Source organism: Panthera pardus, unplaced genomic scaffold, assembly GCF_024362965.1.
Source record: "Panthera pardus isolate Hobbes unplaced genomic scaffold, ASM2436296v1 HiC_scaffold_12, whole genome shotgun sequence".
Lineage (NCBI taxonomy): Eukaryota > Metazoa > Chordata > Mammalia > Carnivora > Felidae > Panthera > Panthera pardus.
This window is the reverse complement of record NW_026526677.1, coordinates 42,012,976-42,037,037: the sequence shown is the minus strand read 5'-3', so window position 1 is coordinate 42,037,037 and position 24,062 is coordinate 42,012,976. Positions and strand designations below refer to the sequence as shown.

Sequence of the window (24,062 nt, the reverse complement as noted above, 5' to 3'; positions counted from 1 at the left end):
TTATAATAAAAAAAATACAAAACATTTAAAAATAGAAAGATATTCCTATCAGTGAGAGATAATTGCACACTCACCACTGTATGTTATATCCAGCAAATTTATTTATTTGAACTGAATTAGAAAATCCTAATTCAAGGGGCGCCTGGGTGGCGCAGTCGGTTAAGCGTCCGACTTCAGCCAGGTCACGATCTCACCGTCCGTGAGTTCGAGCCCCGCGTCAGGCTCTGGGCTGATGGCTCAGAGCCTGGAGCCTGTTTCCGATTCTGTGTCTCCCTCTCTCTCTGTCCCTCCCCCGTTCATGCTCTGTCTCTCTCTGTCCCAAAAATAAAAATAAACGTTGAAAATCCTAATTCAATTATAGCTTGACAGGAAGGCAGCAATGTTTGGTGGTAATTCTATCAGATAGTTATGCATATATACATAAAACCTTGTGGATTACTGAAACAGCTCCCCAGTCTGTTTCTGCCACCACTCCACCCTCCACCTTCAGACTACTCTCAACACAGCAGCCAGAGAGATACTGAAAAACTTAGATCTTCTTACCTTTCCAACTCAGAGCTTTCAATAACTCCTATCTCACTCAGAAAAGCAGTAAAATCTTTACAACAGTCCACCAGGCACTCTAATATCTGGTCCCCCTATTACTTTTCCCCTATAACTCTCTTGTCTGAGACTGTCCAAGTGGCCTCCTTGTTGTTCCTCAAATACATTATACATCTAATTGAGAGTCTTTGCTCTTCAGTTCCCTCTGGACTGCTCTTCCCCTGGAGAGCTGAGTGGCATACTCTCTCACCTTCAAGTCTTCATTAAGAAGGTAACATTTAAGTTCTCCCTGATAATGTAGTTAAAACTGCAACTTTCTCTAACTCCATTGCCTATGCACTTTACTTTCTTCTTAGCATTTAAGTACCATCCAATGTACTATAGATTTTACTTGTGTATTTCATGGTCTTTCCCCTCTAGCCTATAAATTTCATGAAGCTGGGATTTACCTCTTAGGCTCACTCCTATATCTCTAGCACCCAGAACAATCCTAGAACAAGCAAGCTTTCATTCAAATGTTTGTTAAACAAATAAATGAAATTAAATCTAATATGGACCAGATTAGGAAGCAATTCTTCATTGTAGAGTGACTTGGGTACTCTGTAAGATACTTAAAAGTACATACAAATATCCAACTCAAAATGAGTATTTGAACCCAAGAGATACCAGATTTGTAATCCATTCTTGTTGCACTCATTTTCATTTAAAGCATATGGAAGTCATCTTAAATGTGTCAAATTATAAACCATTAATTTCTTTCTCTGAGGAATAAAATTATGTGTTACTGTCAGAATTGTTCCTCATGGAACATGGAACTATCTAAAAACATGGTCGTTTTTAGTCAGACCAAAACACATTACTATTTTGAAGTACTTGTGGAAAATATAGTTCATGTCTGCTTGTTGATTAGAAATATGGGCCTTGGTGGGAATGCAAGCTGGTGCAGCCACTCTGGAAATAGTATGGAGGTTCCTCAAAAAATTAAAAATAGAACTACCCTACGACCCAGCAACTGCACTACTAGGCATTTATCCAAAGGATACAGGTGTGCTGTTTTGAAGGGACACATGCACCCCCATGTTTATAGCAGCACTATCAACAATAGCCAAAGTATGGAAAGAGCCCAAATGTCCATCAATGGATGAATGGATAAAGAACATGTGGTGTATATATATATGTGTATGTATACACATGTATATGTATGTATGTGTATGTATACACATGTATACACATATACATATACACACCACACACACACACACACACACACACACACACACACACACAATGGAGTATTACTTGGCAATCAAAAAGAATGAAATCTTGCCATTTGCAACTACATGGATGGAACTGGAGGGTATTATGCTAAGTGAAATTAGAGAAAGACAAAAATCATATGACTTCACTCATATGAGGACTTTAAGAGACAAAACAGATGAACCTAAGGGAAGGGAAACAAAAGTAATATAAAAACAAGGAGGTGGACAAAATAGAAGAGACTCCTAAATATGGAGAACAAACTGAGGGTTACTGGAGGGGTTGTGGGAGGGGGGATGGGCTAAATGGGTAAGGGGCACTGAGGAATCTACTCCTGAAATCATTGTCGCACTATATGCTAACCAATTTGGATGTAAATTTAAAAAAATAAAACATAAAACAAGTTAAAAAAAAAAATACAGGCCTTGGGCTCAACAGAATAATTTCGCTGGAGATGAATCTTGAGGCATTAATTACCTATATAAAACTGAAGATCTGAAGTCATGAAAGTAGAGATTACCCTGGGAGAATGTGTAAAGTGAAGAAAGAAAAGACAAGGAGGAAATCATAAGGGCCTCTAATACTTAAGCAGGAAACAAAAGGTCAGAGGAAAATAACAGGTGTGAAGACTGGTTATCAGAGAAATAAAGGAATTCAGTGTCCTAAGAAATATGTGGTGAGTAATGTCAAAAACTCCAGAGAGGTGACACAAGATAAGGGCTGAAAAAGAAAAACACTTTAAATCTAAAAGCTCATTTGTGATTATTTTAATAATAGTTTTATTGACATAATTAACATATAAAATTCACCCATTTAAAGCATATGTCAATTGTTTTTATATAATCGGAACTACGCAACCATCGCCACTACCAAATTGCAGAACATTTTCGTCACCCCCAAAGAAACCCTTTATCCATTAGCAGTCACTCCTCATTTCCCCTTTCCATTAGTGATTTTTCAGAGAACACTTCAGAGAAGTTGAAAACTGAAAAAGTAAAGAATTACAAGTAACAAAGGTCTATTATTCTTTCAATTCTTTGACAGCAAAGGGAACTAGGAGAGACAGGAGGAGATATCAGGAATGGCTGTTTAAAATGGTTAAGGCCTTCAACATATGGTAGGTGAAAGACAAGACTTCAGGGGACAAAGAGTAAAAGGCACAGAAAACAAGAGATACACACTAGCTTAGATACTGAGTATAGTTGAATATGAATCAGAAGCATAGATTAAGGGTCTGACTTGAAAAGAAGAGACATCAGTCAATAAAAACGGAAGACTGGGGAGGGCCAATGGTGGAAAGCAGATTTTTACTATCTAAACTTGATAGTTCGGGGCGCCTGGGGGGCTCAGTCTAAGGTTAGGCATCCGACTTCGGCTCAGGTCTTGATCTCACAGTTCGTGACTTCAAGCCTCACATCCGGCTCTATGCTGACAGCTTGGAGCCTGGAGCCTGCTTCGGATTCTATGTCTCCCCTTCTCTCTGCCCCTCCCATGCTCATGCTCTGTCTCTCTCGATTTCTCAATAGTAAATAAACATTAAAAAAAAGTTTTTTTTAATAAATAAACTTGGTAGAGTTTTAAATATTTCATCATTTGTAAGCTTTATTAATTTTTTTTTAAATATGAAATTTATTGTCAAATTGGTTTCCATACAACACCCAGTGCTCATCACAACAGGTGCCCTCTACAATGCCCATCACCCACTTTCCCCTCCCTCCCACCCCTCATCAACCCTCAGTTTATTCTCAGTTTTTAAGAGTCTCTTATGGTTTGGCTCCCTCCCTCTCTTTTTTTTTTCCTTCCCCTCCCCTATGGTCTTCTGTTAAGTTTCTCAGGATCCACATATGAGTGAAAACATATGGTATCTGTCTTTCTCTGCCTGACTTATTTCACTTAGCATAACACTCTCTAGTTCCATCCACATTGCTACAAAAGGCCATATTTCATTCTTTCTCCTTGCCAAGTAGTATTCCGTTGTGTACATAAACCACAATTTCTTTACCCACTCATCAGTTGATGGACATTTAGGCTCTTTCCCTAATTTGGCTATTGTTGAGAGTGCTGCTATAAACATTGGGGTACAAGTGCCCCTATGCATCAATACTCCAGTATCCCTTGGGTAAATTCCTAGCAGTGCTATTGCTGGGTCATAGGGTAGATCTAATTTTAATTTTTTGAGGAACCTCCACACTGTTTTCCAGAGTGGCTGCACCGGTTTGCATTCCCATAAGCTTTACTATTCTAAAACAAAGGTAATGAATATGAAACAAAGGGATTTTCCTGTTATTAGGATATACAAAGTGACAAGAGACTGTCTCACTTCAACAATGAAAAGCAAGGTAAAAAAGCTAAAAAAAAGAAAATACTTTTAAGAGACATCAGAGAGCAGAACACACACACAAAAACTCTAATGAATTAAATTCCAGAAAGTGATAAACCTCTCATGAAGAGGCCGGTCCACTGCTACTCGAATCCCTGGCACAGAAGAGCAGGAAGAATGCATTGTAGACAGGGATGAGAAACTCATTAGACTTTTAACAAACACTTTCAATAGCCACGTGTAGGCTACCATGACAGATTAGAATTCTGAGGCATGGCAGAGGTAAGTCTGAATGGTCTAAAGCCCTAAGAATTACAAGGAGTCCCAGGCATGGAACAAGTCTGTACCTACCCATCAACTCTTTCCCTTGGGTCTTCATTAAATGCACAGGTAGCACACTGAAATCTGGGACAGGGCAGAAGAGCTAAGGGATCCCCCTTAAAGTATGTGGGCCTCCCTGAAGAATAAGGCAGCCACCCTCCAAAGGAGGGCTGGGCAGGTGAAGAGGGAGAAATCCACCTGAGGCACTCCAAGTTTTCAGCTACCCAATGGCTGGGGATGGGGCAGAAGAGCTGAGAAAAAGCCCTCCAAAGCATTCCAGGCCTTTATGTAAGACAGGTGCCCTCCAGAGAGGCTGGAGTAAGGGCAGCAAGGCAGAGAGATCTCCTGAGACACCAAAAACCAAGAAAGAACAAAGTAGAGAACAAAGAGACTTCCTGACAACCTAAAAAGCTAGCAGCTAGGCTGAAAAAAAAATCTTTGGAATCAAGTCAATGTTCAGATCCCAAATCCTTCTAAAGAGAAAGCCATTATTGCTCCCCAAGGTACTTCAACCCAATAGTGAACTGAATCAAATTAAAGTTGAAATAAAGCACAGACCCATCTTACTTAAAAATCAGACTTTCTCAATTTAGTGGCCTGACAGAATAAGGGGCATTTAAGTTGTCTAATATATAATCAAAGATTAGGAGACAAAGAAGAAAATGTGATCCATTGTTAAGGAAACAGTCAAAATAAACAGACACAGAGATCGCCCAAATGTTGGAATTATCAAACAGAAACTTTACAATAGTTAGGATGAGGGGTGCCTGGGTGGCTCAGTCGGTTAAGTGTCCAACTCTTGATCTTGGTTCAGGTCATGATCTCACGGTTTCTGAATTTGAGCCCCGCACTGGGCTCTGTGCTGACAGTGCAGAACCTGCTTAGGATTCTCTCTCTCCCCTTTCTCTCTCTGTCCCTACCCAGCTTGTGCTCTCTCTCTCTCTCTCTCAAAATAAATAAACATAAAAAAATTAAAATAATTAGGATGCAGATGCTAAATGATCTAGCAGAAAAAGGAAATGCATATATGAGGTGATGGTGGTTTCAGCAGAATGATACAAATTACAAAAAAGAATCAAATACAAGAAAAATACATCAGAAATGAAGAATTAATGGACTGAACAGCATTAGAAAAGATGGTTAAACTTGAAGACAAATCAGAAGAAAACATCCAGAGAAAAAAAATAGGGGAGAGAGGTAAAATACCATGCCTATAGGACAATTTCAAATGGTCTAACATTTATGGGACTTGGGAGTCCCAAGAGAAGATAGAAGAGCATGAAACAGAAGAAATATTTGAAGAGAAAATAGCCAAGAACTTTCTGCAAATGAAGAAAGACCTCAACCAAGCAAACCTAAGAAGTTTATTGAAGCCCAAGTAAGATAAAAATACACTACAGGGGTCCCTGGGTGGCTCAGTAGGTTAAGTGTCTGACTCTTGATCTTGGCTCAGGCCATGATCTCACAGTTCATGAGAGACAGCACAGAGCCTGCTTAGGATTCTCTCTCTCCCTCTCTCTAGGTTCCTCCCCCAGGCCCACACACACTCTCAAAATAAACTTTTTCTTAATTTAAATTTAAGTTAATTAACATACAGTGTGGTCTTGGCTTCAGAGATAGAGCCCAGTGATTCATCACTTACATATCCCAGTGCTCACCCTAAAAAGTGCCCTCTTTAATGTCCATCACCCATTTAACCCATCTCCCACCCACCTCCCCTCCAGCAACCCTCAGTTTGTTCTCCGTATTTAAGAGGTTTGTGTTTTTTTTGTTTTTGTTTTTGTTTTTGAGAGAGAAAGGGCACAAGTGAGTGAGGGGCAGAGAGAGAGAAGCAGGGCTCAAGCTCACCTGGAATGGGGCTCAAACTTAAGAACCGTGAGATCATGACCTGAGCCGAAGTCAGATGCTTAACCAACTGAGCCACCCAGGTGTCCCCTCCCCACCTCAAAAAAGAGTCTCTTATGGTTTGCTTCCTTCACAGTTTTTATCTTATTTTTCCTTCCCTTCCCCTATGTTAATCTGTTGTGTTTCTCAAATTCCACTAGTGAAATCGTTTGATATTTGTCTGACTTAAAATAAATAAACTTTAAAAAATATATATACTAGAGAATGAACCTAATGGGATCACAGAGTAATGTAGGTTAAATGACTACCTGGAAAGAAGTGGCTTCAGTTCCTATTAATATGCACAGAGTTAAAGTCAAATCAATCTAAAATATAGAGTCTATTTATTCCTAAAGAAACCAGGGGGGTTAGGGGCACCTGGGTGGCTCAGTCAGTTAAGCGTCCAGCTTCGGCCCAGGTCATGATCTCACAGTTCGTGAGTTTGAGCTCCACGTCAGGCTATGTGCTGACAGCTTGCAGCCTGGAGCCTGCTTCGGATTCTGTGTCTCCCTCTCTCTCTGCCCCTCCACAGCTCATGCTCGCACTCTGTCTCTATCAAAAATAAATAAACTTAAAAACAAAACAAAACAAAACAAAAACAGGGAAGTTTCTATAAAGACTTGTAGAATTTAAAACTTTTCTCCAAATTTATATATGTTAAATATATACCTATATTTCTTGTTTAGGGTATGACACAAACTTCTTTTTAAACCTAATTTTACTCTATGATTTTTAATGATATTTTCACCTTTCCCTTTTTTTTTTGGTTGAAATCTTTTTTTGATAAAAATTAATAAGCTAAATCGCCAACCTCAATTAGCAAAAATAAAAAATATTCTCTCAAAAAAAATCCTAAAATCTACATCTATTAATATGAACTTTCTATAATTAAACAATATACTTTCATGGAGGAAAACCACTAATATACTCAATTATTAGTGTGATAGGATGCCAAAGGTGTGTAAGAGACATTCATGTGAGCTGATTTACAATGTTAAAAGATTTCTATTGGCTTTGCCGAAAAAAGGCCTAAGGAAAACCAAAATGGAAACCAGGAGACCAATTAATATGTAACTGAAACAATCTAGAAAAGAACCAGTAAGGACTTGAACTAGGTTGGCAGCAATGGAAATATTAAGAATGGTTTCATTTAAACTAGCAAACAAAAATGTTAAGTTTAGACAGTAAATGAAATGGGGGAAAACACAATAACATGACAAAGAATGATTTAATTGGTGGGAAGGGGTATTATTTTTTAACAGTGTAGTGAGGAAAAAGATGAAATTGGAATGGTAACCTGGACATAAGGGGTGAGTCATGGGAAAGCGAAGAGAGAAACCATCCTGAGCTTCACAAGTTTAAAGATGGATGAGCCTAGCAAGCTCTCACACTCTTTAATCTCCATACTACACTTTATAATTACACTTTGCCCAAGTACTACAAGCAATTAATAAAGGGTTTGATTCTCTCATTTTGACAAAAAGCACTACACTGTAGTCTAATAAGCACTAGCAGTCATTATACCACCTTGAGCTCCTAGGAGCAACATTCTACACATAAAAGACTCACAACACAGGGCATTCATCAAGAACAACTTTATGTATCTGCATATATATATCACTCTTTGGGAGGGGGACATGGAAGGGGGAATACAATTACAGCAAGAGTTTCCTGTTCAAAGACATTTTACTGACAAAGCAGTTTTCAATCTAACTCAAAATCCCAACACTAGTACTGCTTTGTGAAGATAATTACTGAACTTTGGACTACTTTATTGTCCATTCATTTAACATGAATCATTAAACATACTCTGACATTACCCCAATTCCAACAGGACAAATAACAGTAAGCTTTTGTGCTAAATGTTATGGTATATGCCTCCATTTCCAACATAGCTTAAGAAAACATAAAACTGAGTTATAATCGAGAACCCCCAAATAGGGAATAATAATGAAAAACTGACATGATGAAAAACTGACATGAATTTTTCTAGAATATTCCCCCCAAACTCCAAAATTACTATGGCTAACAAAACCTTGTCTTCACATGACACCAACTGCATTAAATTTGTAGTTTTATAGAACAGTAACAAAGAAGAGAAAATGTAGTAGCAAGACTTGAGGCTTAATTATCAGACTTATTAACTGTGTAATCTTAAACTACTTAATCTCCCTTTGTCTTAGTTTTCTTATCTGTTAAAGACAGATCACATCTCAGTATTGTTGGGGTTAAAAAAAATAATATACGTAATGCCTAGTTTATAACAGGCATTTAATAATACATATATGTATTACACAAGTCCAGTTATTGGAACAACCATCACTATATTCATACCACTAAAAAAAAGGCAGCTTATCAGATGAAAAGATGTTCAATAGCATTACTCATTAAAGAAATGCAAATCAAAATCACAATGAGATACCACTGCATACCTACTAGAATGGCTAAATTATTGGAACCCTCATCCTTTGCTGATGGGAATGTAAAATGGTGCAGCCACTTTGGAAAACACTTTAGTGTTTTCTCAATAAATGAAACACAGAATTTCCATATGACCCAGCAATTCCACTCCTAGGTATATATACCCAAAAGAATTAAAAACAGGATGACTGTACACTAACCCTCACAGCAATATTCACAATAGCTAAAAGGTAGCAACAACCTAACTGCCCATCAAAATATGGGTATATAAAATGTGGTATTTTACTGAATCTCAAAAGCATTATGCCAAGTGAAAAAAGTCAGACTCAAAAGGCTATATATCCTGGGGTGCATGGCTGGCTCAGTTAGAAGAATATACAACTCTTGATCTAGTGGTCATGAGTTTGAGCCCCATGTTGGGCATAGAGATTACTAAAAAAAAAACCAACAACGTTGGGATTGAGGGAGGAATGACTTCCTCTGAGTTGCAGATGACCATTTGTTAAATAAATAAATAAATAAATAAATAAATAAATAAATAAATAAATGGCTGAATATACTGTATTTATAGGACATTCTGGGAAGGCAAAACTAAAAAAATCAGTTATCTAGAGGGTAAGTGAAAGGTACTGATTAATCACAAAGGGGAATAAAAATAGTTTTTGGAGTGATGGAGTGTGGTGGTGGCAGTTATACACCATCACTAACTCATAACTTCTAGAGCTGATACCTAAAAGATGAAGTAAATTGTATCTCAATAAATCTGATTTAAAAAAAAAACCCTAAATAGTGTGTCACACATTTCATTTTTCATTTTTTTTTAAGTTTTTTAAGTTTTTTTTTTTTAATGCTTATTTATTTTTGAGAGAGAGGAGACAGAGCATGAGTAGGGGGAGGAGCAGAGACAGAGACACAGAATCTAGCAGACTGCAGGCTCTGAGTTGTCAGCATAGAGCCCGAAGCGGGGCTTGAACCCTACGAGCCAGGAGATCATGACCTGAGCTGACATTGGACTAATTTTTCATTTTGTTTTAATGTTAGTGTATTTTTGAGAGAGAAAGAGACGGACACATAGAATCCGAAGCAGGCTCCAGGCTCCAAAGAGGGCCTCAAACTCAGGAACTGTGAGATCATGACCTAGAGGAAGTCGGATGCTTAACTGATTGAGCCACCCAGGCGCCCCCATGTCCTACATTTCAATACAGGCAGAATTCCAGTCCAATAAATGTCATTATGAGATCTAGTCAAATAAAACTAGGCTACATTCCCTGGAGCCAAAAAGACCACCTTTTCTCAACTCAGCACTGTAGTCTAAAAAATATATACACACTAAACTAAAAAAAGAGGTCAGAACAGTTATAAATTATGTCATGAACACATATAAAGTAACTTAATAAAATCAGTTTGATTATGGATACTTACAGCACTATGGTTTTTTATAGGTATAATTAGGTCTCCTTCAGAGCTTATCTTGGGAGGAAATTTAAGCTTCGTGTAATTCCCTAACCTGCAAATAAAACATCTAAAAAATTGTTTTCCTGTTCGCTAATTAGGTACTTTTTCCAAGTGTGTGTATCTCTCCCATCAACATCCACATTCTTTTCACCAAAAGGCAAAGCACCTGCTCAGATTTCCCTTTATTGTGTCCTATTGTCATTTTCCCTACCCTTTTATCTTGAAAGAGGCTTTTGTCTTTGTTTTTCCCTCTCATTCCACCACAGAACTTTATTTTTAAGTAAGCTCCACACCCAACGTGGGTCTCAAACTCACAACCCCAAGATCAGGAGTCCTGCGCTCTATCATACGGACAGCGGAACTCTTAATGTCTTCCTGCCTCCACTGTTATTTTCTGAAGATAAACTGCCAATTTCTGTTTTATAGGTAGGAAACTACTTTTTAAAAAATAGCCTGTTTCAATCAGGATTTCCCTTTATTGCAAATGTTTTAATTTTCTTATTTTTGAGACAGACAGACAGACAAAGCGTGAGCGGGGGAGGGGCGGAGAGAGGGAGACAGGATCCCAAGCAGGCTCCAAGCTCCAAGCTGTCAGCGCAGAGCCTGATGCAGGACTCGAACTCAACTACAAGATTGTGACCTGAGCCAAAGTTGGCGCTCAACCGACTGAGCCACCCAGGCGCCCTAAATTATTGCAAAATTTTTAACCAAATTTCTTAACACTGCCTATTCTATACCTTTCTCACAAATTTCTTATCAAATCCCTACTCATTTCACAATAGGAACTAGCATTACTCATCTACTCATTTAGAGTCCAACTTCTCTTTCAGTCTCCTTAACCATGTCTTCCACACTACTCAAGCCACAAGTTCATAGCTTGTGTTAAGATTTTCTGAATCACCCAAATAATATAAAAGTTCTGACCACTGGCCTCCAAGTTCTTTATTGTGGATGTTTACTTATTCTCATCTCTTATTTCACCCCCATCCCGTCCTTATCTTTTCAAATACTTCCTTAAACTTTTATTTTCTCCTAAGTTTTTCTCCAAGTTCTTCCCTGTGCACTGAAATATTTCTGTCCTTCACACTTCATCACCCTCCTCCTACAGTAACAGTTTAAGTAAGATCTAAACTCTTTACTCAAGGGATACATGGCTGGCTCAGTTGGTAGAGCATGCAACTCTTGATCTCCCCATACCCCTACACCCCACACAGGGGGTAGAGATTACTTAGGAAAAAATAAATAAATACTTGCTGCTAAACCAACAATAATTGCCTTCAAATATATTAAAAGAGTGTTTAAAAATCCCATACACAGCCAGCCAGTGTGGGATAGGAAGCAAAACAATGGGGCTTGACCCCAACATATCAGAGTTCAAAACCCAGCTCTACCATTCACAAATTGTAATTATAATTCAGCAGTTTAGTCTTCCTGGGCCCAAAATTATTAATCTGTAAAGTGAGGACAATAAACTTATCCTTAAAAAAAATTCCATCTCAGGGGTGTCTGGGTGGCACACTTGGTTGAGTGTCTGACTTTGGCTCAGGTCATAATCTCACAGTTCGTGAGCTGAGCTCCACACGGGGCTTGCTCCTGTCAGCACAGAGCCCACCTAGGATCCTCTGTCCCCCCCCGCCCCTTTCTCTGCCCCTCCCAACTCACTTGCACTCTCTCTTTCAAAAATAACATTAAAAAAAGAAATTCCATTTGCTTTTGTACCTAAACAGCTAAATTAAAAATTTTAAGAAACCCAAAAAGTAGTTTAAAATTATATAAATTTCCTTTTTAACTGCCTAAAATGTGAGTGTGTACTCTCCCTTTGTGTTCTGAATCCATCAGTTCTAAATAGCAAATTGCAGAGAAATGGAAGGATACAACATATACACAAATGCACAAAATAAAGATATCAAAAATGTGACTCCCCCAGAGAATAGAGAAAACAAAGTTTCTTCTAGTCCCAACCTTAACCCTATGAACAACCTAAAAGATATCCTATAGCAATATTACTCCAAAGTATGATAATTCCCAACAAGATTCATGTATGAATTCTATCAAAATGATGAGAAATTATAAACTACTGATAATTCATTTCTCATAGGAGTTAGTTTTCCTTTTCAAGCAGGAATCCAAGACAGAACAGAATTTTCTGTTCTGCATTGTATATCTGCATTGTTCAGTCCAGTAGCTACTAACCACAAGCAGCTTGAAATGTGGTACTTGAAATGTGACTAGTCCAAAGTGAGATGTGTTTTTTTTAAAGGGGGACTTTTTTTAAATTCATTTTTTTATTTTTATTTTTATTATTATTTTTTTTTTTTTAGAGAGAGCGAGCGAGCACAAGCTGGGGAGAGGGGCAGAGGGAGAAAGAATCTTAAGCCTGACATGGGGCTCGATCCCACGACCCTAGGATCATGACCTGAACCGAAATCAAAAGTTCTACACTCAACCAACCGAGCCACTCAGGTGTCCCACAATGAGATGTGTTTTAAGTGTAAGATGCATACCAGATTTCCAAGACACACACACACACACACACACACACACACACACACACACACACAAAAGTAAAAAAGTGTCTTACATATGTGGCTCTCATTTAGTATTTTTACCGGAGAGCATTAATTTAGATAAAAACTCTCAAATAAAAAAATGGATACCAAAAAATAATTTTTTAAATGGATAACAGAATAAGCAGCTTAATATCTCACTGCTTGGTAGTATCACAGCAAGGTCTAGAACCTGATCACCTTTACCCTAACCTCATTAATAGGAGAAACTCATCCTTTAAGACTCAATTTGAGTATCATCTTCCTCAGATGCACTCCTTTCCCCTCACCAGCCCATATGACCGTATCCTTTTTAGTACTTTGGATCTACTACTGCCCTTATAACCATACTATTATCTCTTGTGTCTCATTTTTTTTCTATACCTGGAACCATTGCAGTCCCAGGCATCCTTGCAGGCCCTATGAAAACAAAGTCTTGCAGAGTTAATTTTTAGCCCTATTCAGGTACAACAAATCACATACTATGTAAATGCACAGTATTAAAACATTCACCTTTATCATTTACCTGTCTTAATTTCTTCTTGGAATATGGAAAATATAATAAAATAGATAATTTATGTTATCAAAGTGAGTAACAAGTTACAAAGCATTTAAAAAAGCGCTTTGCCCTGCTGCTCTGAAAAGTTTGGTCTGATGCTCTGATAAGAACTATGAGCTCTTGGGAAATTCAACACTCTCGTTAGATAGAAGTTCAGTTACTGAATGTGCTTACGAGTGCAAAATGTGCCAGATTAAAGAAAGATTCCTGGACATGTAACTCATGCACAATCTTATTTTAGAACCATTCATGGCAGAAGGGAGAAGCAAAGAATCAGATGCTTATCGGGCTCTCTGCTGTCAGCGCAGAGCCCACTTCAGATCCTGTCTCCTCTCTCTGCCCCTCACCCACTCGCATGTGCAACTCTCTCTCAAAAATAAAATATTTTTAAAAATTAAGAAAAAAAAATCAGATGCTTAATATACAGCTAATTGCCTAAAGTTATAGTTTCTAATTCCTTAATGCAAGCATGCCAACTTTTACGTTCCATTTAACAGCAAAACTTGTGAAACCTATGGATGAAAACAGCAAAATACAGCACTTGCCAAGAAAAACTGCAAGCAACATGCATACAAAACAGATTTTCATAATATGCTTGGTATCTATATAAAGTCACTTCTGAGTTAAGTTTGAGTTAAATAACAAAATCTCTCTATTCTCAGTCATAATGCTTTTCAGTACTCAAAAACAGTCTTAATATTAAACAAGCAATTATCTTCAACTGTATAGACCTCAACTAGAGCACTTCAGTCTAACCTGCCATGTGGAATAAGAGCACTAACACCAAGTATAGGAGAATATGCTGAAAGGAGTCTACTGTGGAGACTTAATCACAAGCCAAGGAGGCAAAGGTACAAAGTCTTTCCTGGTGTCAGTGTCCCTAGACCTCCAAACTGGCTTTCCCCTTATACTAAGTCTTCACCACTCTTCTAATAGCTTTCTTTTTTTCTACATCTCTTCTACTCTGTGACTTACTCCAACACAGTAAACATTTTTCCCAGCAGAGTGTCTGTCTTGACACTCACTTGGAAAGATGTGAGGACCTCTTTAATAGTTAATCTCGTTCAAAGACGAAGACCTCCTTCCTGTCAATTCAACACCCACTGTTCAAAATAAAAATATAATTACAACCTCAACTTCTATCAGGCTGATGAACAGAAGCAACTACCACAGGCTCGCTCTTTCACGTTATCCCCAGCCTGTCCTCCTCACTTAATTTTCATTTCCCTCCTCAATCCCTGCTCCCCCCCAAAAACAAATTTCCACAGATGGAGAATCTCTTTTTTAAAGCCAAACCATTCAGTGAGGAAAATAAGTATGTGCTTTTTTCTTCAACTATGTATTGTTCCTCTCTCACTCAGGAAGAGTTTAGAAAATATTTTTAATCTGACCGCACTCCCGGAAAGATGATGCGCTAAATACATACTGAAATAATACTGTTTCCCCGAAGCAAGTGGATTCGCGGGAAAAAGGGAAACGGGAGAGGAAATAAAATCATTATCCCATAAGCTGGAGATGGGACAAGGAGGTGAAGGCGCGGGGGGGGGGGGGGGGGAGGTTATGGTGGAGGGGGGTGGAGGGGAGCTACACAGAACTGAGAAGTGCAACACACTTCGCCAGAATCTAACAATTCAACAAGAGAATAGGACCGGCCACTTCGGCTCCTGCCGGGTCCCGAAGGACAAGAGGGCTGTCTCCCTCCCCCCCACCCTTGGGAGAAAACTAACTTCCAGGCGCACCACCTCCCAGCCCCCGCCAAGAGGGGCCTAATGGGGGTGCGGGCCCCTCGCACCTTCGGCGGGACAGTCAGCAACGGCCTGGGTGGAAGCAAGGCCCGGGGGAGGTGAGTCTGGCTGGGGCAACGCCAAGAGTACCAGATGGAGGGTCAAAGGCGGGCACCCGGGGACTGGGGGCCGCCTCAAGAGACCCTCCCTTCCTGGGCCCCCCGGGGCCCCTCACTGCCCTTGAACAGCAGGGTCCCGGATACCGGCCCCCGCCACACCTATCGCTCCTCACCTCACGCTGCCCGAGCCTCTGCCTCCACCACAACCCGAGCCGCCGGAGCAGCCACGGTGCGAGCCATTTCCCTCTCAGCCGCCGCCAAGAGACTCGGCGGACTCCACGGCCAGCCAAGCACAGCACGTCACTTCCGACCAGAGAAGCACCGCCTTCCGCGCCCAGGCTTCTGGTGGATTGGCTGGTGCAGACGGCCTACCTGAGGTAGTGGGCGGGGCTTGGGCGCGTCCCGCGAGGCTAGAACTCAGGGTGTGGGGGCCAGGCTCCCCGGGGAAATGCCGAGCAGGTTCTGGATACCTCTCCTCGCAACACCAGGCCAGGGACCGGGATGCCTCCTGGAACCCCAGCCGGCCCCCTCTCCGGCCGGGCGTCCGCCAATCACCAAAGTACTCTATTGTTCCCCTGCCCTCTCCGGGGATTCAGCAGTCTCCTCCAACCCGGCTGTGGCTCCCAGATTCGTGGTTTTGGCCTCAGGCCGCTGCGATATTAGTTTGTGACTGGAAGACCGAAAGGAGCAGGCAAGATATAAAATCATGCACTCCAAGCAGTGTTTACCGACTCCTCACGGTGGATCAGGTGCTGTGGGGCGTGTAATTAGTAGTCCATCACGTGGATTGTGTAAAGCTCTTTCACATAAGTGTCTCATTTAATCCTCAGCAGCCAGGTATGGAAGATAGTCCAATGATAACTCACAGCCAGACAGACGGCTCTTCACTACATTACCACATATCTTTAGATGCAATCTCCATAATAATATCTGCCTCATGAGAATTGAATAAGATTATGCCTGTAGAGTTGAGCCTTCAAATGTCCGATTTAAAAATTATATAACCATGTCAAGCAGATAAGAAAATTGTCCGTGTTTACATATGGTGAAGCTGGGAGCAGGATTCAAACTCGGTTCTGATTCCAATCTGTAGCATTTTACAACAGATTGTCCCTTAAACGGTAAGAGAAGGGGGTGCGCTCCTTCCAAAGGCTTACAATCTAATGTGCTAGATAGACTGATTTGGGCTGCAATTTTCAGTTAAAAAAAAATTTTTTTTTTAATGTGAGAAGGCTGTAAGTAGAAACTTAGCTCCAACAAATAATGGGAAAGAAACGTTTTCTCTTTCTTTTTTTTTTTTTTATTTTTATTTTGTAGGATGGATGTGAAGTGGATGAAGCCCTCTAATCACTGTAATAAACCTGCCTACACCTCCCAAGAAATGCGGAGACTGGATAGAGTTGCTATGCTATGGAGAAGTCTAGAAACAACTGTATTCTTTGTGGCTATGGCTACCAACTCCTACTCTTAGCTTTCCATCTCTTCCACCCCTCCCCCAACCCAACTTCCAGGCAGACTTTACACACCCTAGAAGAATGTCCCTTAGGAATCTGTTTAGTTCCACAGCATTGTTCTGCTTTATCTTCTCATCAAAGGAGGAATTTCTAGAATTGGCAGCTCTTTCACAAGATTAAAAGGGGAGGGGTAAACGATTTATCTCAGCTGGTTTCCTAGCTTCTGCTCAAGAACTGAGTGTGCCTTCAGAAAGAAGGAAGACGCCTTGAGAGAACTCTGTGTCTAGAGGGAATATTAACCGTTTGACTTTTTTAATCTTTCTTATATTTTTCTTATGAGAAATATTTTCTGAGTCCCAGCAGCAGAGAGCCTTTGCTTGAGTGAACTTCATTATGTTGTTATACCTCTTGAATGGCCGATACTTAACAGGCTCTGATTGACCAGAAGGGTCCCAATAGGAAGAGATAGAAAGGGAGTTGAATAGTGCTCCAGATTCCAAAAAATCAGCATCCACAAATTGCCAGGTGTCAAGAATCTGAACTAGTAGCCCTCCCTTAGCAGCTTCTCTCTCTGGCAGAGGGTGTATGAAGATGTATGTGTTAGCAATAGAAATACAGATTTCTAGGACAAACTGGCACTGCTGTCATTTGAAGAACCAGATAAGAACATAGTTGGCAGCCATTTCTCTCTTCTTTCTCCTACTAGCTTCAATATTAAGATTTGAAGGTAGAGAAAAGAATTGAGGAGGAGGTATTATATTTTTAAGTGTTCCAATCCTAACCTCCCACAGAGAACTTAACAGCACCACAAATATTTCCAAACTTCTTCCAGTACCAAATGAGAAATGGGCAACCTTGTTTTATCACAGGGAAAAGAAAAAAAGGCTGATATTTATTGAGCATTTGCTAAGGCCAGGCCCTCTTCTTAGTGCTTTACAAGTCATCGAATTCCTCTAACAACCTTATTAAAAGGTGCCATTATGATATCCTCATTTTGTAGCTGAGAAATTTGAAGAAAAGAGAGCATAAAGTAATTTGCCCATAGTCACACAGCTACTAAATAGTACAGCTGGGATCCAAACCTGGGTCTAACTGCAAGGCCCATGCTCTTTTACCTTCAAACTGCCCCCCAAAAGGCCATGGAGATTTTAACAGCTATAAAATAGCTACTAAAGGCCATTTATCAGTAAATTCTTCACTTTCCTTTCCCAATGCTGTATCCCTACCCCAGTAGAACTCTGCTGAGTCCTATACCACACAACGTAAAACCTGTGGTCTCTACTTCTTGGAGATCATTACCTAAGACAGGTAACACTGTCATAGAGAAATGACATTATGAACATTAAATGTGTGGATAGTAAAAGGATGTAAAGTTTGTAGAAGGAATAGGGAATGTTGCCTTGTAATTCATTCAGAAAAAAAAAAAAAAGTATTGAGCCCCTGTTGGCAATATATCAGACACTATCATCTGTGCTAGAGATACAGTAGTGAACAAGACAAGGTGTCCCTGCCCTCATAGAGCTTAGTCCATGTCCAACAGCGGAGACCAACATTGAGCACCTAATTAAACAATTGTTTAAACTGTGATAAGTGGTGTGAAGGAAAACTACATGTGCTTTGATTTAGAATAGAAGGCAGGGGCACCTGGGTGGCTCAGTCAGTTGAGTGTCCAACTCCTGATTTTGGCTCAGATCATGATCCCAGGGTCATGGGATCAAGCTTCGTGTAGGGCTCCAAGCTAAACATGGAATCTGCTTAAGATTCTCTTCCCCTCTGCCTGTTCCCATGCTCATGTGCTCTCTCTCTCTCTCTCTCTCTCTCTCTCAAATTAAAAAAAAATATATAAGATAAAATGGAAGGCAGAAAGGCCTTCTCTGAGGAACATTGAGCTGAGGTCTAAAGGATGAGTAGAAATTGAGTGAGGATGAAGGAGGAGACATCCCAGGCAGAGGGACAGTGTGTGCAAAGACACTGAGGGAGGAAGGAGGATGGTTCAACTGAGGAACTGAGATGCCAGTGTTGCTGTTGTACTGGGAACAAGGGGGAAGTGGCTTCAGAATTGGTGGTGAGGCAAGCAGATCATGCCAGGCCTGGGAGGCTATATTAAGAATTTAGGTCTTTATCCTAAGAATGAGGAGGATTTTAAGCTCTCAAATGATCCAAGTTATATTTTTAAAAGATTTCTTAAGGCTGGGCAGAGAATGTAACAGAGAGAGGCTACAGAGGATTTAGGCAGCCCAGTTTAGAGATTATTACAACAATATAGGGAAGTGACAATGGTGGCTTGAACTTTGCATAAGGCACAGTAAATATAAAGCTGAGTCAGGGCTTCTATCCTTGGAGATAGTCAAGTAGGAGAGAGAGATTTGGAAACAAGTATGATGTAGTGAGCATTACTAGAGAGAAGTCCAAGTAACGTTGGAAGCTAGGAAGTTCAGGGGAAAGAAGAGGGGAGGATGGAAGGTAATTAGTTATTTATTGCTACATATCAAATTACCCCCCAAACTCAGTAGCTCAAAGCAATAAGAATTAACTATCTCATAGTTTCTTTGGTCAGAAATACAGTTACAGACAAGCTATCTGCTGCCAGCCTCATCTAAAGGCTTGAATGAAGAGAGATCCACTTCCATTTTCACTAACATGGTTGTTGTAAGGTCTTGATATCTTAAAACATGGGCCTCTCCACAGGGCTGCCTCACACTATGGCAGCTGGCTTCCTCCTACATGAATGACCAAGAAAGAGCAAGAAAGAACAAGAGTGTGTGAGAGAAAGCACCCCTGAACAGAAGCCATGGTCTTTGTAACCTGATCTCGGAAGTGAGGTCCCATCACTTCTGCCATACTCTATTCATTAGAAGTGAGTCAATAAGGAGCTCCTGGGTGGCTCAGTTGGTTAAGCATCCGACTCTTGGTTTCAGCTCAGGTCATGATCTCACAGTTGGTGAGTTTAAGCCCTACATTGGGCTCCTCGCTGACAGCGAGGAGCCTGCTTGGGATTCTTTCTGTCTATCTGTCTCTCTCTCTCTCTCTCTGCCCCTCCCCCTTCAAAATAAATAAATAAAACTTTAAAAATATATATGTTAAAAAAAAAGAAGTCAGTAAGTCCCTTGTGTTCAAGAGGAAAGGAATACACAAAGGTGAGGCATACACAAAGGCTTGAATACTAGGAGGTGGGGAGAGGTCACTGGGGGTCATCTAGAAGCTGGCTACCACAGCAGGTTTCACAGAAGAGGTAGCACTTGAAGAGGTTATATTGGAGTTTTTCGGGAGCATCTCAGGAGGAAGGGCTTTCTAGGTAAAGAAAAGGGTATGTGAAAGATATAGAGGTATCTTTCTATAAATTTACTTCCATGAATTCTACCAATACACTTGCATCTTTGTGAAAAAAATATACACATACAAGGGTAGTCATTGAGGCATTATCATCTTAGTTTGCTAGGGCTGCCATAACAAAGTACCACAAACTTACTGGCTTAAATAATAAGTTTATTGTCTCACAGTACTGGAGGCTAGAAGTCTGCGATCCACGATCCACGATCCACGTGCTGGCAGGGTTGCTTCCTTCTGATAGCTACAAGGGAAGTATCTGTTCTAGGCCTCTCTCCTTGGTTTATAGATGCATGTTTTCTCCTTGTGTCTTATCATCTTCCCTCTTAAAGGTCTCTGTCCAGCTTTTCTCTTCTTAGAAAGACGCCAGTCAGATTGGCTTAGGGCCCACCCTAAGTGACCTCATTTTAACTTGATTATACGGAACCTATCCAAATAAGGTCACACTCTGAGATATCAAGGGTTAGGACTTCATTATGAATTTTGAGGGTAACACAATTCAACTGAACAGTCATATAGTAGAAAAAGAATAAAAGGAATCTAATTTCAACAATAGGGAATGGATTAAGTAGGTTATGGTATGTCATAAAATGGGAAATGGAATACCGTACTATATAGCTGTTAGAAAGATGTACTGATAAGGAAAATCTCCAATGTGGAATAATCTCCAATATTCTGTTAAAGGAAAAAGCCGAGCTGACTAATAATTTGTGAAATGCTAGTATTTATGTTTAAAAAACTAGAATGTGTTGTAACAAATAGGAAACCTTGGGAAAAATACACAAGAAATTAATAGTATTGTCTGTGTCTGTGAAGAACTCCTGAGAGGGTAGAGGTCAGCATATAGAAGGGAGCCTTCTTTTTTACTATAGACTCCTTTTGTACAGGTTGATTTGTTATCATGAGCATATACTACTTTCAAATTAAAAAAGAAATATATAGGAGCTTAGTAATTTCAGCATGAAGCATGTTTAGAGTGTGCTGGATGCTAATAATTCTGATTAGAAATTGAGTGACAAAAAAGATAAAAAAAATAAGTTGGTGTGGAACTGTGCAGACTCAGTGTGTGATGAAAGATGGGAGTTGTGATTAGTTCTTATGTTATAAACCTGTTTTAAAGTGGCGGTGGACTATTTTATCAGTCCTTCAAGGCTTTTCTAGTCCAGGATTCTCTAGCATAATCCTAATATTAGATTCAGTTGGTTTCAATAAATGTTAATCTTTTTTTAAGTTTATTTATTTTTGAGAGAGAGAGAAAGAGAGCACAAGTGCATGCAGAAGAAGGGCAGAGAATCCAAAGTGGGCTCTGCAATGACAGCAGAGAGCCCGATTTGGGGCTCAAACTCACGAACCATGAGATCATGACTGGAGCTGAAGTCGGACACTTAGCTGACTGAGCCACCCAGGGACCGCCAATAAACATTAACTGAGGTCAGCCAGAAGCCAGGCTGGGTACAGGGAAACAAAGATGAATACAATATGGTCCTGCCCTTGCAAAGCCTAGAGTCTAGTAAACCCAAAAATAGAACTGAAAAAACACAAAAGGTAAACAAATAGAAAATGTCAATACACTGTGGTAAAAGTTATGGTGAAATTGCATACCTGGTACCAACAGAGGAGCACCCAGCCCCACTGGACCAGAGGAAGAAGCTCTAAAGAATGAGCAGATGTTAGTCAGGTTAGGGTAGGACACAATGCTTCAGGCAGAGGGAAAAGCATGAGCACTGGTACAGAGACCTCAAAATGGCTCAAGGTATTTGGAACTACTTGGAATTTAAATATTTCCAATAAAGGCAACTGTTTAAGAGGGTGGCTGAAAGATTTTTAGAATCTGTAGAGCTTTGTAAATTTATTCACATGGGTATAGTAACAGATTTTTTTAACCCATTTCCCCATACGATGGGTCCTGATTTTTAATTATGGTCACTGTGGCTGATAGTAATCTCCCTGTTTTCTGAAATCTTAACATCTAATTACTTACTCAGTTTAGTCCTTAATTACCTCCTATCTTAAAGTGTTTTCAAATTATTCTGTAATTATAGCTTCCTTCCATCTATTGAGTTCTTAGTGTTAGACATTGTGCTCAGCAGTACAGATACTGTTTCATTTAGTCCAAAGCCTAAACTTTTTACCACTACCATCCTGAACTTCTCCAAGAGAAGATCATAAGCTCCCTGAGGGCAGAAAGCAAAGTTTAAATCTGGTTTCCCTTCTCATAGTTTCCCTACCCAGCCTCTCCTCCATTTAACTCCCTACATGTATAACTTCCCTTGACCTTATACTCCCTCCAGCTTCTGCCCAATTTCTTTGTTTCCCATGATAACAAAACTCAGAACTGTCTATACTTGCTGGGTTTCTCACCTCACCAGGCTTTCATCTCCTCCACATACTGAAATGTCTCCTATCAAGTCACTATTGACCCACATGTTGCCAAAGTCAGGTCAATTCTCTGTCCTCATCCTTCTGGATCATTCAGCAGTTTTTGACATTAGTGATTGATCACTCCCTCCTTAACACACTTTGCTTTTTAGGCTTTCATGATGCCAGGTCCACTTTGTTTTCCTCCAACCTTCTTGCTTGCTTCTTAGTCTCTTGTCAGCTCCCTCCCCTTTATCAGACTTCCAAAGGTAGGAATGCACCAAGACTTAGTCTTCAGCTCTTTTTGCTGTTTATACTGCCTAACTAGATGAATTCATCTGCTCTTATGGTTTTAAATACCATTCCTCAGCTAATGATTCTCAAATTTGTATCTCTGGCCCCTGACTTCTCCCCTGAAATCTAGACTTGGGTAACCATCTATTTGATATCTCCAGTTGCATGTTGGGTGGACAAGTCAAAATTAAGATAAACACAGATTAAGAACTCTCAATTATTACCCCACACCTGTTCCCCACTTCCCCATCCCCTCATCCCCTCCACAACTTATCCATCTCAATAACTGGCACCATTAGCCCAGTTACATAGGCCAAAAGATTAGGAGTTAGCCTTGATTCCTGGCATCTCCTCACATTCCAATCAGTAAGTTCTATTGGCTCTATCTCTGAAATATACCCTACTGCCTAAACTGACCCTCCTTGCCCTCTCAGTGCTGTAATCTGGTGCAAGCTATCATCTTAATGGGCCTTCCTATATCCAGTCTTGCTCCAATAAGTTCGTTCACCAAGCAGTAATTGGAGTGATTTTAAATGGTAAATCAGATCACCTTACTCCTGACTAAAACTGCGGTAGCTTCCCATTGCATTGAGAATAAACCTTGCCTTTATTTACAAAGGCCTTGCACTATCATTTCCCTGTTTCCCTCTACCTTAGGGCTCTGCACCTTGCTCACTATGTTCCAGCAACAGTGGCCTTCTTTCCATTCCTAAATGGGTAAGAACAGGTAAGCTCTGTCCTGCTCTGATGACTTTACACTAGCTATTTCCTTTGCCTGGAATGCTGTCCCTTGGGTTTGACTGGCTCCTTTTGGTCATTCAGATCTCTGCTTAAATGTCACCTGCTTAAAGAGAACTTCTCTGACTACCCAATCTAAAAAGAGCCACCTGGTCCTCATGTATATAACATCACTTTTATTTTATTTTATTTTATTTATTTTTAACATCACTTTATTTTAAATTTTTTTTTTTTTAACGTTTATTTTTGAGACAGAGAGAGACAGAGCATGAACGGGGGAGGGGCAGAGAGAGGGAGACACAGAATCGGAAACAGGCTCCAGGCTCTGAGCAGTCAGCCCAGAGCCCGACGTGGGGCTCGAACTCACGGACCTCGAGATTGTGACCTGAGCTGAAGTCGGACTCTTAACCGACTGAGCCACCCAGGCGCCCCAACATCACTTTATTTTAATGCTCTGTAAAGCATCAGTCACCTCCTGATACTTTAAAAAATTTATTTTAGTACATTGTCTTCTACACTAGAAGGTAAGCTCAATGACAGCGGGGACTTTGTCTTGTTCACCACGAATCCCTATACATTTAGAGTAGTGCCTGGAATTTAATAATTATTGATTGAATGAATGAGTGAATTTACTTCCATTTATATTTAGTCTTTCCCCCCACAGTTAAAAGGACAGCCAAGACCCATGTCTTAAAGGGATTAGAAATGAATGTGAATTATGAAAGGCAAATATATTTTTTTA

General features: G+C 40.1%; 1 protein-coding gene across 2 annotated transcripts in view; it reads right to left on the bottom strand.

Moving 5' to 3' along the window:
• The window catches only part of PIK3C2A (phosphatidylinositol-4-phosphate 3-kinase catalytic subunit type 2 alpha), a 192,817-nt gene that overhangs the window by 105,755 nt on the left and 63,000 nt on the right, over nucleotides 1-24,062 (bottom strand). Inside the window, exon 1 of one of the 2 annotated variants that reach the window (XM_019456444.2) lies at nucleotides 15,323-15,434. The exons of the other annotated variant lie outside the window; for it this stretch is intronic. The gene's annotated coding sequence lies outside the window, so the exon portion shown is untranslated. Of the gene's footprint in view, nucleotides 1-15,322; nucleotides 15,435-24,062 lie in introns of those variants that run through there. 2 annotated transcript variants of the gene reach the window in all.